Source organism: Simochromis diagramma, unplaced genomic scaffold (genome assembly GCF_900408965.1).
Source record: "Simochromis diagramma unplaced genomic scaffold, fSimDia1.1 OVJJ01000516.1, whole genome shotgun sequence".
Lineage (NCBI taxonomy): Eukaryota > Metazoa > Chordata > Actinopteri > Cichliformes > Cichlidae > Simochromis > Simochromis diagramma.
Genome location: NW_024386938.1, coordinates 1810933 through 1827069, shown reverse-complemented (window position 1 = coordinate 1827069; position 16137 = coordinate 1810933). Strand labels below are relative to the sequence as shown.

General features: G+C 45.0%; 1 long non-coding RNA gene across 1 annotated transcript; it reads right to left on the bottom strand.

The window, feature by feature from the left end:
• Positions 1 to 5451: 5451 nt before the first annotated feature.
• Positions 5452 to 6750, bottom strand: LOC120736878. The gene is made up of 3 exons (XR_005696627.1): positions 6608 to 6750; positions 6397 to 6485; positions 5452 to 5737 (listed from the first exon to the last, which is right to left on the bottom strand). It is a non-coding gene; the product is annotated as an uncharacterized LOC120736878 (long non-coding RNA).
• Between the last annotated feature and the right edge of the window lie 9387 nt (positions 6751 to 16137).

Genomic DNA, 16137 nt, shown 5'->3' with positions numbered 1-16137 from the left:
TCGGCACATAAGGACGCTGTCATAGCCTGTCAATGACGTTGATTGGCTGCGTATATACGAATGTGAATCGCATTATTGGCTGAACTATGGGATAAGTTGGCATCGTTCTAATCCCAAATGGGAGCAGCCAGTCACTGACTAACACTGCAAAACAGGATTGTTGAAGTATTAATTTTAATTTCAATTCAGGTTAGATTTTTTTATGCGCAACGCAGATTTTATGTGCACAGAGAGCGTGCCAGCAGTGCGCAATTGCGCACATGCGCAGCTTAGAGGGAACATTGGCCCTGACATGGTTCACGCCTACTGGCTGAAAAAGCTGACTGCACTCCACGAGCGCCTGAATGAATAATGAACCAGCTGCTAGTTGACGAGACACACCCGGAATGGCTAACCGAAGGCCGGACAGTCCTGATACTCAAGGACCCCCAGAAGTGACCAGTCCCCTCCAACTACCGACCAATAATCTGCCTCAGCACCACGTGGAAGCTCCTATCAGGCATCATGGCGGCTAAGATGAACAGGCACATAGGTCAATACATGAGCGGGGCACAGAAAGGAATTGGCAAGAATACCAGAGGCGCAACACACCAGCTACTGGCAGACCAAGCAGTCAGCCGAGACTGCAAGACCAGACTGACCAACCTGTGCACTGCCTGGATTGATTACAAGAAGGCCTATGACTCAATGCCCCACAGCTGGATACTGGAATGCCTAGAATTGTACAAGATCAATGGGACCCTAAGAGCCTTCATCAGGAACTCAATGGGGATGTGGCGGACATACTCAAGCCCATAGCACAAGTCACCATCAAGTGCGGGATCTACCAAGGAGATGCTCTGTCCCCACTGCTGTTCTGCACAGGCCTTAACCTCCTCAGTGAGATCATTAACAATACTGGCTACGGATACAGACTACGGAATGGAGCAGTTGTCAGCCACCTCCTGTACATGGATGACATCAAGCTGTATGCCAAGAGTGAACGAGACATCGATTCACTGATCCACACTACCAGGCTATACAGCAATGACATTGGAATGTCGTTCGGGCTGGAGAAGTGTAGTTGGATGATAACAAAGAGAGGGAAGGTAGCCAGAACAGAGGGGATCAAACTACCAGAAGGCAACATTGCAGACATAGAGGACAGTTACAAGTACCTGGGGATCCCGCAGGCGAATGGGAACCACGAAGAGGCCACTAGGAAAGCTGAACCACCAAGTACCTGCAGAGGGTCAGGCAAGTCCTGAGGAGTCAGCTGAACGGTAAGAACAAGATCCGGGCCATCAACACGTACGCCCTGCCCATGATCAGGTACCCAGCTGGGGTAATAGGCTGGCCAAAGAAGGAGATAGAAGCCACTGACATCGAGACAAGAAAGCTCCTTACCATGCATGGAGGGTTTCACCCCAAGTCCAGCACCCTGAGGCTGTACGCTAAGTGGAAGGAAAGGGGCCGGGGACTGGTGAGTGTCAGCACCACAGTCCAGGATGAGACGAGGAACATCCAAGAATACATTGGGAAGATGGCCCCAACTGACAGAGTGCTCAGTGAATACCTCAGGCAGCAGAAACCCAAGAAAGTGGAGGAAGGCGAGGAACCATCATGGAAGGACAGGCCCCTGCACGGTATGTACCACCGGCAGATAGAGGAGGTGGCTGATATCCAGAAATCCTACCAGTGGCTGGACAAAGCTGGACTGAAAGACAGCACGGAAGCACTAATCATTGCTACATTTGCAAAACCGTCTATCAGGAGCCTTGGTGTTAGTATTGACTCAGCTCTGACTTTGGATGCCCATGTAAAATCTTTGGTTCGCTCCTGTTTTTATCATTTGAGAAACATTGCTAAGCTGAGTCCCATTGTATCGCGCTCCGAATTAGAAATTGTCATTCATGCATTTGTTTCATCTCGTCTGGACTACTGTAATTCTTTGTTTACTTGTTTATGTAAAGCCTCTTTGGAGCGTCTGCAAGTTGTTCAGAACGCTGCTGCAAAGCTTCTGACCAAGTACTCCCATGTCACATCCCTGCTGATTCAGCTGCACTGGCTCCCCGTTAAATTCAGGATCCAGTTTAAGGTTTTGACCTTGACTTTCAGGGCCCTGCATGGACAAGCACCAACATATATAAGTGAACTTTTGCATCCATACATTCCCAGCAGGTCCCTGAGGTCATGTGACCAGGGCTTGCTTGCTGTCCAGCACACGAGGCTGAAAACAAAAGGCGACAAAGCTTTTGGAACTGTGGCCCCCAGACTGTGGAACTCTCTCCCTTTGAGCCTGAGATCTGTGGACTCAGTGGTCGCTTTTAACAAACAGCTAAAAACCCATCTTTTTAAACTTGCTTTTAGTTGATTTTTATTTTTAGGTTTTAGCTTCTGTGAAGCACTTTGTGATTTTTATCTTGAAAGGTGCTATATAAATAAAGTTTTACTTACTTACTTACTTTACATGCCTGCACAGGAACAAGCACTGAGCACAAGATCCATAGAGGCTGGGGTCTATCACACCAGGCAAGACCCCAGGTGCAGGCTGTGTAAAGATGCCCCAGAGACAATCCAGCACATAACAGCAGGGTGCAAGATGCTAGCAGGCAAGGCATACATGGAACGCCATAACCAAGTGGTCAGCATAGTGTACAGGAACATCTGTTGCCGAGTATAACCTGGAAGTCCCGAGGTCAAAATGGGAGATGCCCCCAAGGGTGATGGACAATGACCGAGCTAAGATCCTGTGGGACTTCCAGATACAGACGGAAAAAATGGTGGTGGCTAACCAACCGGACATAGTGGTGGTAGACAAACAGAAGAAGACGGCCGTAGTGATCGATGTAGCGGTTCCGAATGACAGCAACATCAGGAAGAAGGAACACGAGAAGCTCGAGAAATACCAAGGGCTCAGAGAAGAGCTCGAGAAGATGTGGAGGGTGAAGGTAACGGTGGTCCTAGTGGTAATCGGAGCACTAGGTGCAGTGACTCCCAAACTAGGGCGAGTGGCTCCAGCAGATCCCGGGAACAACATCGGAGATCTCTGTCCAGAAGAGCGCAGTCCTGGGAACAGCTAAGATACTGCGCAGGACCCTCAAGCTCCCAGGCCTCTGGTAGAGGACCCGAGCTTGAAGGATTGACTGCCCGCAGGGGCGAGTGGGGAAATTTTTATTTATTGCTTTTGTGTTGTACTTCTGAGTCCTCTCAACACAGATCTGATGTGTCCAAAGCATTATGTGGCAAATAAACTTATCAAAATAAAGACAAAAAAGAAATCAGCCTTCTTGAAGCTGTTGCCAATCCGACACTTTCCAAATGTTGCTGGATGGTGGATCTCAAGCTGACACTACTTTTCTGTGTTCATGATTTCACTGATTAGCACTTCAGCCTCATCAGTGTTGGGTGTAATCAAGCTAAACCTACATACTAATAGTTAAGTATACACTAATATATATTATATATTAGTGCTCTCAAACAATTAAAATGTTTAATCTGATTCATCACAGGGTTAATGTGGATTACTTTTGATTAATCACGATTAAATATCCTTAATTTTTTTAAATTTATATTAATAGCATTTCATTTTGCATGAGCAAACGGATTCGAGAAAAAAGGGGAAATATACACACTTAACGCGTTTATTGAACATCTTGAACATTCATGTTAACAGAAAACTCTGTAAACATTTATCCACTCCTCTCTGTCACTCTCGAGGAGGCACTTAAAGTCTTTGAGATGAGGAATCAAAGCTCTGTAAAGCGCGTGTTCTCAACGATATTAACAGCTCGGCAGTTTGTTGCAATCCACTTGGCATTGTGCCAATCAATATGTTCGAGGCTGACTTACTGAGTCCTTGATGCTTCGTGAGTAGTTTGTCGCAAGTTGGGTGATGCGTTAGCCAAAGTCCTAGCAGCATCCCCGACTAACGTATGCTTCACGTCAATGTGATAGTTTATGCTGGAAGTGCTTTGGTGAAAAGAAAATTCCTTCTCGCACAATGTGCATAATACTTTTTCCTATCTAGATGGCAAATGTGCGTTTATCATCTTGCATAGTTGATTGGCTCAGCTGCGTCACTACCACATCAACTGCCCATTTGCGTATGTGCGAAGGTAACTCTACTTGGACAAACTGCCCAAAATGCGTTGACAGAAACATTTCAGAGAGTTTGAGTCATTCTACACTAGTGATGTGTCGGTCGCGAACGAAATAGACCGATCTTTGACGTGAACGACGCGAGCCGGTGTTGTGCCAAAGTAGTTACCCCCAGCAAAAATTGTTTCCCCATCTACGAGAACGCGCAAAGTAGGAGGAGCCACTTGCCCAGCTCCGTTCTGTTACGCTACTTGTCACTGATCTGCAGTCGAACGCAATAAAGAGTAAAAGCTGGAAAACAGCAGACTCCATTAATTTCATAGTTTCGTGATATTGTAATGTGCCGTGTGGAAGACAATTTACCTTAAACTGTACACTGAAATAACCTGCCGGAATACTTTGTCTAGAAAAAGACTTTGATACTATAATACTGTAAAACCAGATGCGATCATGGAAACGCGTCGCTCTCCAGTGAATTTGCACTCAGTTTACACTTTGTAGCGAAGCTATCACGAAGGAGTTTATTTGCAAAATAAGTCACAGTATAACCAATAAGTACAGTAACTTTGAAGAGGATTTCTTCTTCACAGCAAAAGTTATGGAGGGATACAGATTTTATCAGGCTGTGTGGCATCGGCTGCCAAAATGTGTGGCCCCCCCCATCTGTAATCCATATTGTGCGTTGCTATCACAAAGGGTATATTTGCAAAATAAGTCACAGTATAACCAATAACTACAATAACTTTGGAGAACATTTCTTTTTTAGACTTCTTAATTTAACATCTACATCTATATATGTAGATATGTGTTCTCAACAATGTGTGCCATAAGAAAACTAGCTGTGGACCTTTAGTGTCAACTATGTCAAGCGAAACAAATAACACATCTTCTGGTGGGGGCTTTTCACAGAGCTGGTGGAACCACCGCAAACACATCTCACACTGAATCTGTAAAAAAATAAATAATTACAAATCACCAATGGTAAAATTTCATTTATGGAATTGATCATACATTTAGCAGTCGTTCTTGATGTCATTACCCATTTATTGTCAGTTTCATGCTCTTCTTCCCGCAGAAATGACAGATGTTTGTCAAGTAATCTGTTTTAAAAAGTGAAAAATTGCACATAGAGTATGCTACCTACTGCACGTATTAGTTCATTCAAACAACTATATGGTTTGTTTCTACAGCTATCATGATGAAAAATATTCACGATGTCTGAACACTGAATGGTGGAAAATGAGTTACCTGTCTCTAGGAGGAGAGTGGTGGCAATTTGCAGCCTGTGTGTGTTTATGCCTTTTTTTGTAGACGGTAAGTCTATTGACTCTTTTCGCAAGATATTTTCAATCAACTGAAAAAGAGATTCTAAGATGACTAAATAGGCTAATATCGTAAATGTTATTTATAGTAATTTGTTTTCTGTGAATCAATTTCTTTATTTTATTGTGTAATTATCTTATATTCCTTTTCCTGTCATTAACATTTATTACAACACAACATTTCCAATATTCTCGTATATATGTATGTATTACGGTTAAGACTCGTACTTTCAATGCAAAGACTCCACATGAGGCAGCGTCCACTTGTTTTGGGTGTTTGACTGTGTCACAAGTCCATCTTGAGACGTTGCATCCTTTTTTTTCGCATGAATGCCCTGAAAGACAAGTACAATAAAAACAAATAACATGTTTTAAAATTTTGGTGACACAAGGTGAACAGTATGGAGAGCTTAAGTGTCTGTTGAACATCAAGTTAGGAACACTGACCCACTGTTTTGTTAAAATCATTACTTTTTAAAAGTCTACAACGCATTTCCGTGGACAATTACTTGTGCTTTTTCCCCCCGTTTCCGCCCATGATATAGAAATCAATCACTTACACAGTACACTTTGAAGAGATGTGGAGGAGGAGCAAAGATGAAATTCACACATGTATAACCTATGTGAAATTATTTTAGACATTTGTCTGATGTTTTATTGCTAAACCTCCACAACACTTTATGCAACTACTAAACATTATTCTCCCCGTGCTATATTTTCTAATGTAAAAACATCATCTCATACAGACATCAGGTCCTCAAATAAACATTGAAACATGGGGAGACTTCTCTTTAAAGGCAAAATTAACCCATAACACCACAATATCAGAAGGCCAACACAAGCATTTAAAACTGTTACTGCTAGTTTTTTTAATTGTGAGTACCATTTTTTTTTGATTGACATCATACTTGTAATTGTCATAATAAACACAAAATAACAACAGCAACAAAGAGTTTAATAAAGGGTCAAAATAAATTTCAACATTTATCCTTACCTTGTTGATTCCAAACAATTTTGGATACCTTGTTTAGTTTCTCCGAGTGGATCAAGATACAGCGACTTCTTTTCTTGTGGGTAAATGACCTACAGTAAAATTATGTGGAGAATTACATGTAATAATTCAATACTTAAGACTATCTGTATGCCATGCATTTGTCTTATAAAACTGATTTGATGAATATTGTAAATGCAATTATTTTTTTTACCACTAATGTCCAGTGATGATGTTCATTTACAGTTCCCAGAATGACTTCATGCTCCATGGGTTTGATCTTAAATTGAAACAAAACAATAAAAATATTAACTTCAGACATAAAAAAAGAAATGCAATAACATGTTGTTGAGAGTCCTTTTTATTAAAGCAATTTATGATTATTATACAGTGGGGCATGGTTCCACGCCTCACTGGCTGAAACAAGCTGGACCTGCACTCCACGCGCGCTTCCCCCCCCTTGACACACCATGCAATAATTGAACCAGCTGCTAGTTGCCGAGTACATATTTACCCGAATGGTTCTAACCGAAGGCGGACAGTCCTTGCTACTCAAGGACCCCCAGAAGGACCAGTCCCCTCCAACTACCGACCAAATTTAATCTGCCTCAGCACCCACGCTGGACGCTCCTATCAGCGGCATATGGCGGCTACGAGAACAGGAACATAGGTCAATACATGAGCGGGGCACAGAAAGAAATTGGCAAGAATTACCAGAGTGGCAACACGACCCAGCTACTGGCAGAACAAGCAAGTCAGCCGAGACCTGCAACAAGACCAGACTGACCAACTGTTGCACTGCCTGGATTGATTACAAGAAGGCCTTATGACTCAATGCCCCCCAGCTGGATACGGAATGCATGAAATTGTCCCAGATTCAATGGGACCCTAAGAGCCTTCATCAGGAACTCAATTGGGGTATTGTTGGCGGACATACTCAAGCCAATAGCCAAACAGTCCCCATCAAGGACGGGCATCTTACAGGAGATTGCTCTGTCCCCACTGCTGTTGCACAGTGCCTTCACCTCCTCAGTGAGATCCTACCAATTATGGCTACGGATCCAGGACTACGGGCATGGAGCAGTGTCAGCCACTCTCCTGTACATGGATGACACAAGCTGTATGCCAAGAGTGAAGAGACATCGATTCACTGATCCACACTACCAGGCTATACACCCATGCCATTGGAATGGTCGTTCGGGCTGGAGAGTTGTAGTTGGATGATAACAAAGCAGAGGGACAAGGGTAGCCCAACGAAACAGAGGGGATCAAACTACCGGGAAGGCAACATTGCAGACATCGGAGGCAGTTTTACAAGTACCTGGGGGATCCCGCAGGGAATGGGACCACGAAGAGGCACTATGGACAGCTGAACCACCAAAGTACTGCAGCGTGTCATGCCCAAGTTCCTGGATGAGTCAGCTGAAACCCGGTAAGAAACAAGATCCGGGCCATCAACCCACGTCGCCCTGCCCCATGCTCCATGTACCAGCTGGAGGGTAATCGGCTGCGCCAAGACAGTGAGATAGAAGCCACTGGACATCGAGACAAGTGTGAACGCTCCTTACCATGCATGGAGGTTTCCCCCAAGTCCAGCACCTCTGACGGCTGTACGCTAAGTGGAAGAAGGGCGCCCCGGGGACTGGTTGCAGTGTCAGCACCACAGTCCCGGTGATGCGATCGAGGAACATTCCACGAATACATTGGGAAGCTGGCCCCAACTGACCAGAGTGTCAGTGATATACCTCAGGCAGCAGACACCCAAGAACTTTGAGAGGAAGGCGAGGAACATATGGAAGGACAGGCCCCCTGCACGCGTATGTTACCACCGGCATGGGTATCGAGGATGCGTGTGCTTGATATCCAGAAATCCTCCCAGTGGCTGGACAAAGCTGGACCCTGAAAGACAGCACGGAAGCACTAATCATTGCTTACATTGCAACAACGTCTTATCAGGAGCTTGGTTTGTTGTATTGACTCAGCCTCTGACTTTGGAGCCCATGTAACATCTTTTGTGTTCGATCCTGTTTTTATCAATCTGAGAACAATTACCCATTGCTAAGGCTTCACGAGCCCATTGATCGCGCTCCGAAATTGGAATTGCATTTCATGCATTTGTTTCATCTCGTCTTGACTACCGTATTCTTTGTACTGGTTTAATGTTAAAGCCTCTTTGGAGCGTCTCCTGCAAGTTGTTCCAGAACGGCTGTGCCTGCCATATTTCTGCCCAAGGACTCCCATGTCACTCCTGCTGATTCCAGCTTGCCCCCACTGGCCCCGGTTAAATTCCGTGATCCTATTTAAGGTTTGACCTGCCTTTCAGGGGCCCTGATGGACAAGCACCAACTAATATATAAGTGCACTTTTGCTATCCATACATTCCCCAGAGCTGTCCCTAGAGTTCATTGTGACCCGGGCTGCTTGTGTCCCGCACACGCCGGCTGAAAATAAAAGCCGACAAAGCTTTTGGAACCTGTGGCACCCCAGACTGTGTTGGAAACTCTCTCCCTTTGATCCTGAGATCTGTGCGGACTTCAGTGTGTTCGCTTTTAACAAAACAGCCTAAAACCCATCTTTTTAAAATTGCTTTTAGTTGATTTTATTTTTAGGTTTTAGGCTCTGTGAAGCACTTTGTGATTTTTCTCTTGAAAGTTTGCATATAAATTCAAGTTTTACTTACGTACTTACTTTACCTTTGCCTGCACAGGACACGCCCCTGAGCACAAGATCCATAGAGGCTGGTGTCTATCACCCCAGGCAAGACCCCAGGTTGCTGCTGCTGTAAAGATGCCTCCAGATACAATTCCAGCCACCGAACAGCAGGGTGCAAGATGCCTAGCAGCGCCAAGGCATTCACAGGAACGCCATAACCAATTGGTCAGCATAGTCATAGTTGTACCGGCAACATCTGTGCCGATTATATACCTGGAAAAGTCCCAGCTGTCAAATGTGAGATTGCCCCCAAGGGTGCTGCCGGCATCGACCGAGAGCTAAGATCCTGTTGGGAACCTTCAGAACAGACCGGACAAAAAAATCGAGTGGTGGCTAACTCAACCGGACATAGTGGTGGTAGACAACACCCACCACACCCCCCCTACCAAAAAAAACCCCAACAGAACACCAAGGGCCCGAAAAAACGGGGGGGGGCCCGGCCCGTCAGTGATCGATTGTAGCGGTCGAATGACAGCAACCTCAGGAAGACAAGGAACACGAGAAGCTCGAGAAATACCAAGCGGCTCAGAGAAAAGAGCTCGAGAAGATTGGGAGGGTGCACGTAACGGTCGTCGTCCTAGTGGTAATCTGAGACTTTAGGTGCGGTGACTCCCCAAAATAGGCGAGTGGCTTCCAGGCAGATCCCTTGGCAACAACATCGGCGATCTCTGTCCAGAATGAGCGCTAGTCTGGGAACAGCTAAGCTACTGCGCCGACCCTCAAGCTCCCAGGCCTCCTGGTGGCGTAGAGGGCACCCGAGCTTGAAGGATGATGCCCGCAGGGGCGAGTTTGGGGAAAATTTTATTTATTGCTTTGAGTGTTGTACTCTGCAGTCCTACCTCAACACCAGATTCCTGACGGTGTCCAAAGCATTTATGTGGCAAATAAACTTATCAAAATAAAGACACAAAAAGAAATCAGCCTTCTTGAAGCTGTTGCCAATCCGACACTTTCCAAATGTTTGCTGGGATGTTGGCATCTCAAGCGACATTACCTTCTGTGTTCATGATTTCACTGATTAGCACTTCAGCTCATCAGTGTGGGGTGTAATCATAGCTAAACTACCATTACTCAATCGTTTAAGTATACACTAATATATATCTATATATTAGTGCTCTCAACACAATTAAAATGTTTAATCTGATTCATCACAGGGTAATGTTGGATTCCTTTTGATTAATCACGAATTAAATATCCTTAATTTTTTTAAATTATATTAATAGCATTTCATTTTGCCCCTGAGCCAAACGGATCGAGGGAAAAAAAAGGGGAAATATACACACTTAACGCGTTTATTGACACATTCTTGTCAACACTTCATGTTAACAAGAAACTCCGTTAAACTTTCTCCACTACTCTCTGTTCACTCCCGATGGAGTGCACATTTAAAGCTTTGAGATGAGGAATCACAGTCTCTGGTAAAGCGCGTGTTCTCAACGTATTAACAGCTCCGGCCCAGTGTTGCAAATCCACTTGGGCATTGCTGCCAATCAATATGTTCGAGGCTGACTTACTGAGTCCTTGAGCTTCGTGAGTAGTGTCCGCACGCGGGTGATGCACGTTAGCCAACAGTCTAGAAGCCATCCCCGACTAAGTATGCTTCACCGTCACGTGATAGTTTATGATGGAAGTGCTTTGGTGACAAGAAAATTCCTTCTTGCACAATTGTGTCATAATACTTTTTCCTATCTAGATGGCAAATGTGCGTTTACTCATCTGCATAGTTGATTGAGCTCAGTGCGTCCTCTACCACATCAACTGCCCATTTGCGTATGTGCGAAGCGTCAACTCTACTTGGACATAACTGCCCAAAATGCGTTGACAGAAACATTTCAGAGAGTTGAGTCATTCTACACTAGTGATGTGCGGTCCCCGCGAACGAAATAGCCCGGATCTTTGACTGTGAACGACGCGAGCGGTGTTGGCCAAAGTAGTTACCCCCAGCAAACATTGTTTCCCCCATCTACTGAGAACGCGAATAGTAGGGAGGAGAAAACCATTTAATTCAGCGACGCTGATAGGTCAATATTTATTATTTTCCCCTGGCAACCATTTAATGATAGGCTATTTCGCTGCATATCAAGGGCGCTTGACGAGCGCCCCAGAAGAAAAAAACACCGTTTGTTGGTTGAACTTTAATGAGTCAGCTGGTGAAAATGTTAAAATACGCCTGGCTGTATATGGGCACACACATAGTAAAACTATCATTGATGAATTTTTTAAAATATATATTTTTACTCCTCCACATTTGGGGGGCGGAGCCCGAGCGCCCCCTATGGGCCAGCCGCCACTGATTTAAACCATAGCTTAAGTGGCAACAAATCCGGACAACTTTAAGAAAATATTAGGCTATACATTGTGTGATGATCTGTGAAGGGGTGACAGACCACTTCAACCTCAGGAACATAATTTGGCTTCCCCCTGCGCACTAAAATAGCTGAACTTGGGTACACAGAAATAGCATCCAATGAATTATCCACCCATCCACATGTTTATAGACGACAACGGCGATCTTCTCGTCTGCACGCAGGCTAGATACTTAGTTCTGCTATGTTGCGAGTAAATCGCTGTAGCCTACTTGGGGAAAAGCATCTCTTTTTAAACCATGTCAGGATGATAATCCACATAAAATTTCCTGTTGAACGCACACCTGCCTTCATCACGCTTTCACTTATGACAACAAATATCCCTTATACTGTAAATTAATGAGTGCAAGTCTTACATTTATATCGGGAGTTTCTGACACATGCACAGCCGTCTGGCTAGTTGCTACTTTGTGGTGGTTGTTTTGTGACACGACATGCTAGGATTCAGTGGAGGCGACGTCAACGACCCTCAGTCGTTATACCGCTTGTCTTAAACACTGGATGGTAGCCTATTTCACTAAAACTGTAGAAAAGGGGAAAATGTTCCCTTAGATTAGGCCTACTACAACATGTATGATATATCCTAACCGTTAGCAAGCAATCCATGCACAAACGCAGCGCGCCTTGCTTGGTCACTAACATCTAACAGAATTCCATAACCCCCTGCCACTTCAAAGATTTGTAGGCTAGGCTACTGCTAAACTCGCTGGTAGCACGTGTAATTAGCCTATCTTGACGCTTTCCAAAACTTGACTTGAACGTCTCCATGTGATTGTTTAGTTCACTTTTAAATAGGATATTTCTGAGGCGAATGTTCGCTTCCCTTAAAAGCAGTGGGCTAAACGCATTTGTCTTAGCTGCCAGCTAGGCTACCACAAATTCAATTTTAACATTACATTTAACATATCCAGAGGATAGCTAACTCCCTCGTTTCATTTAATAAGCATTGAACACTGGAAGCATTTCTCTTATGACATTAGAACTAACTAGAATTGAGAATTATATTGAGCACGCATTTATTTTCGCTGCAATATTAACTTGTTATAGAGGATAGTTTAGCTACCTAGCTAACGAATCCCATCTCTTACCGCAGATGAATACACTCCACATTAGGAAAATATTGCATGCTTCTGATAATAATGTTATAGGCTAGTTAGTTACAATATTTAATAATGATAAAATAACATAGGTCTTGTTGTATAGTTCTTACCTGAACAACCTCCTCGATCTTGACAGCAAACTTCTGGCGGACTCCTCATGCCCATGAGCGCGAAAAACCCGGATGTGGAAATCAACTCCAAATGAGTGTTATAGTATTGACTCTTTGAAATAACTCCGGCTACAGAGCTTTTTCAGCACCGTTAGTGTTACTGTAACTCTCAAACCAACACTTTTCAACTCGAAATTTTTAACACCAGTAATTTTAACTCACATCAACACTTCGGATTTTGCTGTGTAGATGCCACGTTGCCATATCATTTTTTGATTGGTCGACATGGTACTTTCTTGGACGAATAGGAAAGGAAGAGGGGGGTGGGGTTTGTTTTTGCTCACAGGCTTTCGAGCCTTTTTTCTATAAAACACAATTTTTACAGTTTCTTCCCGCAGTAAATATAAACAACGACAGTATTCAGGAAGAAAACCAAACATTGCATTTTTTTTTATCACAACTCTGGTTTTACGTGGTTGATCAACACAATTTAAAAACTGGTATAAAGTCCACACTTTTTCCGTCTGTTGTTCCGTCTGTCCTGCTCACATCTCCAATGGTTGTACACGTTGTCATTAACGTGGCTTCACTCCACATCAGCCGCTTTGCCAGCTAAAACACCGGTGTCGGCACAAGGACGCTGTCATAGCCTGTCAATGACGTGATTGGCTGCGTATATACGAATGTGAATCGCATTATTGGCTGAACTATGGGATAAGTTGGCATCGTTCTAATCCCAAATGGGAGCAGCCAGTCACTGACTAACACTGCAAAACAGGATTGTTGAAGTATTAATTTTAATTTCAATTCAGGTTAGATTTTTTTGTGCGCAACGCAGATTTTATGTGCACAGAGAGCGTGCCAGCAGTGCGCAATTGCGCACATGCGCAGCTTAGAGGGAACATTGGCCCTGACATGGTTCACGCCTACTGGCTGAAAAAGCTGACTGCACTCCACGAGCGCCTGAATGAATAATGAACCAGCTGCTAGTTGACGAGACACACCCGGAATGGCTAACCGAAGGCCGGACAGTCCTGATACTCAAGGACCCCCCAGAAGTGACCAGTCCCCTCCAACTACCGACCATAATCTGCCTCAGCACCACGTGGAAGCTCCTATCAGGCATCATGGCGGCTAAGATGAACAGGCACATAGGTCAATACATGAGCGGGGCACAGAAAGGAATTGGCAAGAATACCAGAGGCGCAACACACCAGCTACTGGCAGACCAAGCAGTCAGCCGAGACTGCAAGACCAGACTGACCAACCTGTGCACTGCCTGGATTGATTACAAGAAGGCCTATGACTCAATGCCCCACAGCTGGATACTGGAATGCCTAGAATTGTACAAGATCAATGGGCCCTAAGAGCCTTCATCAGGAACTCAATGGGATGTGGCGGACATACTCAAGCCCATAGCACAAGTCACCATCAAGTGCGGATCTACCAAGGAGATGCTCTGTCCCCACTGCTGTTCTGCAACAGGCCTAACCTCCTCAGTGAGATCATTAACAATACTGGCTACGGATACAGACTACGGAATGGAGCAGTTGTCAGCCACCTCCTGTACATGGATGACATCAAGCTGTATGCCAAGAGTGAACGAGACATCGATTCACTGATCCACACTACCAGGCTATACAGCAATGACATTGGAATGTCGTTCGGGCTGGAGAAGTTGTAGTTGGATGATAACAAAGAGAGGGAAGGTAGCCAGAACAGAGGGGATCAAACTACCAGAAGGCAACATTGCAGACATAGAGGACAGTTACAAGTACCTGGGGATCCCGCAGGCGAATGGGAACCACGAAGAGGCCACTAGGAAAGCTGAACCACCAAGTACCTGCAGAGGGTCAGGCAAGTCCTGAGGAGTCAGCTGAACGGTAAGAACAAGATCCGGGCCATCAACACGTACGCCCTGCCCATGATCAGGTACCCAGCTGGGGTAATAGGCTGGCCAAAGAAGGAGATAGAAGCCCACTGACATCGAGACAAGAAAGCTCCTTACCATGCATGGAGGGTTTCACCCCAAGTCCAGCACCCTGAGGCTGTACGCTAAGTGGAAGGAAAGGGGCCGGGGACTGGTGAGTGTCAGCACCACAGTCCAGGATGAGACGAGGAACATCCAAGAATACATTGGGAAGATGGCCCCAACTGACAGAGTGCTCAGTGAATACCTCAGGCAGCAGAAACCCAAGAAAGTGGAGGAAGGCGAGGAACCATCATGGAAGGACAGGCCCCTGCACGGTATGTACCACCGGCAGATAGAGGAGGTGGCTGATATCCAGAAATCCTACCAGTGGCTGGACAAAGCTGGACTGAAAGACAGCACGGAAGCACTAATCATGCTACATTTGCAAAACCGTCTATCAGGAGCCTTGGTGTTAGTATTGACTCAGCTCTGACTTTGGATGCCCATGTAAAATCTTTGGTTCGCTCCTGTTTTATCATTTGAGAAACATTGCTAAGCTGAGTCCCATTGTATCGCGCTCCGAATTAGAAATTGTCATTCATGCATTTGTTTCATCTCGTCTGGACTACTGTAATTCTTTGTTTACTTGTTTATGTAAAGCCTCTTTGGAGCGGTCTGCAAGTTGTTCAGAACGCTGCTGCAAAGCTTCTGACCAAGTACTCCCATGTCACATCCCTGCTGATTCAGCTGCACTGGCTCCCCGTTAAATTCAGGATCCAGTTTAAGGTTTTGACCTTGACTTTCAGGGCCCTGCATGGACAAGCACCAACATATAAGTGAACTTTTGCATCCATACATTCCCAGCAGGTCCCTGAGGTCATGTGACCAGGGCTTGCTTGCTGTCCAGCACACGAGGCTGAAAACAAAAGGCGACAAAGCTTTTGGAACTGTGGCCCCCAGACTGTGGAACTCTCTCCCTTTGAGCCTGAGATCTGTGGACTCAGTGGTCGCTTTTAACAAACAGCTAAAAACCCATCTTTTTAAACTTGCTTTTAGTTGATTTTTTATTTTTAGGTTTTAGCTTCTGTGAAGCACTTTGTGATTTTTATCTTGAAAGGTGCTATATAAATAAAGTTTTACTTACTTACTACTTTACATGCCTGCACAGGAACAAGCACTGAGCACAAGATCCATAGAGGCTGGGGTCTATCACACCAGGCAAGACCCCAGGTGCAGGCTGTGTAAAGATGCCCCAGAGACAATCCAGCACATAACAGCAGGGTGCAAGATGCTAGCAGGCAAGGCATACATGGAACGCCATAACCAAGTGGTCAGCATAGTGTACAGGAACATCTGTGCCGAGTATAACCTGGAAGTCCCGAGGTCAAAATGGGAGATGCCCCCAAGGGTGATGGACAATGACCCGAGCTAAGATCCTGTGGGACTTCCAGATACAGACGGAAAAAATGGTGGTGGCTAACCAACCGGACATAGTGGTGGTAGACAAACAGAAGAAGACGGCCGTAGTGATCGATGTAGCGGTT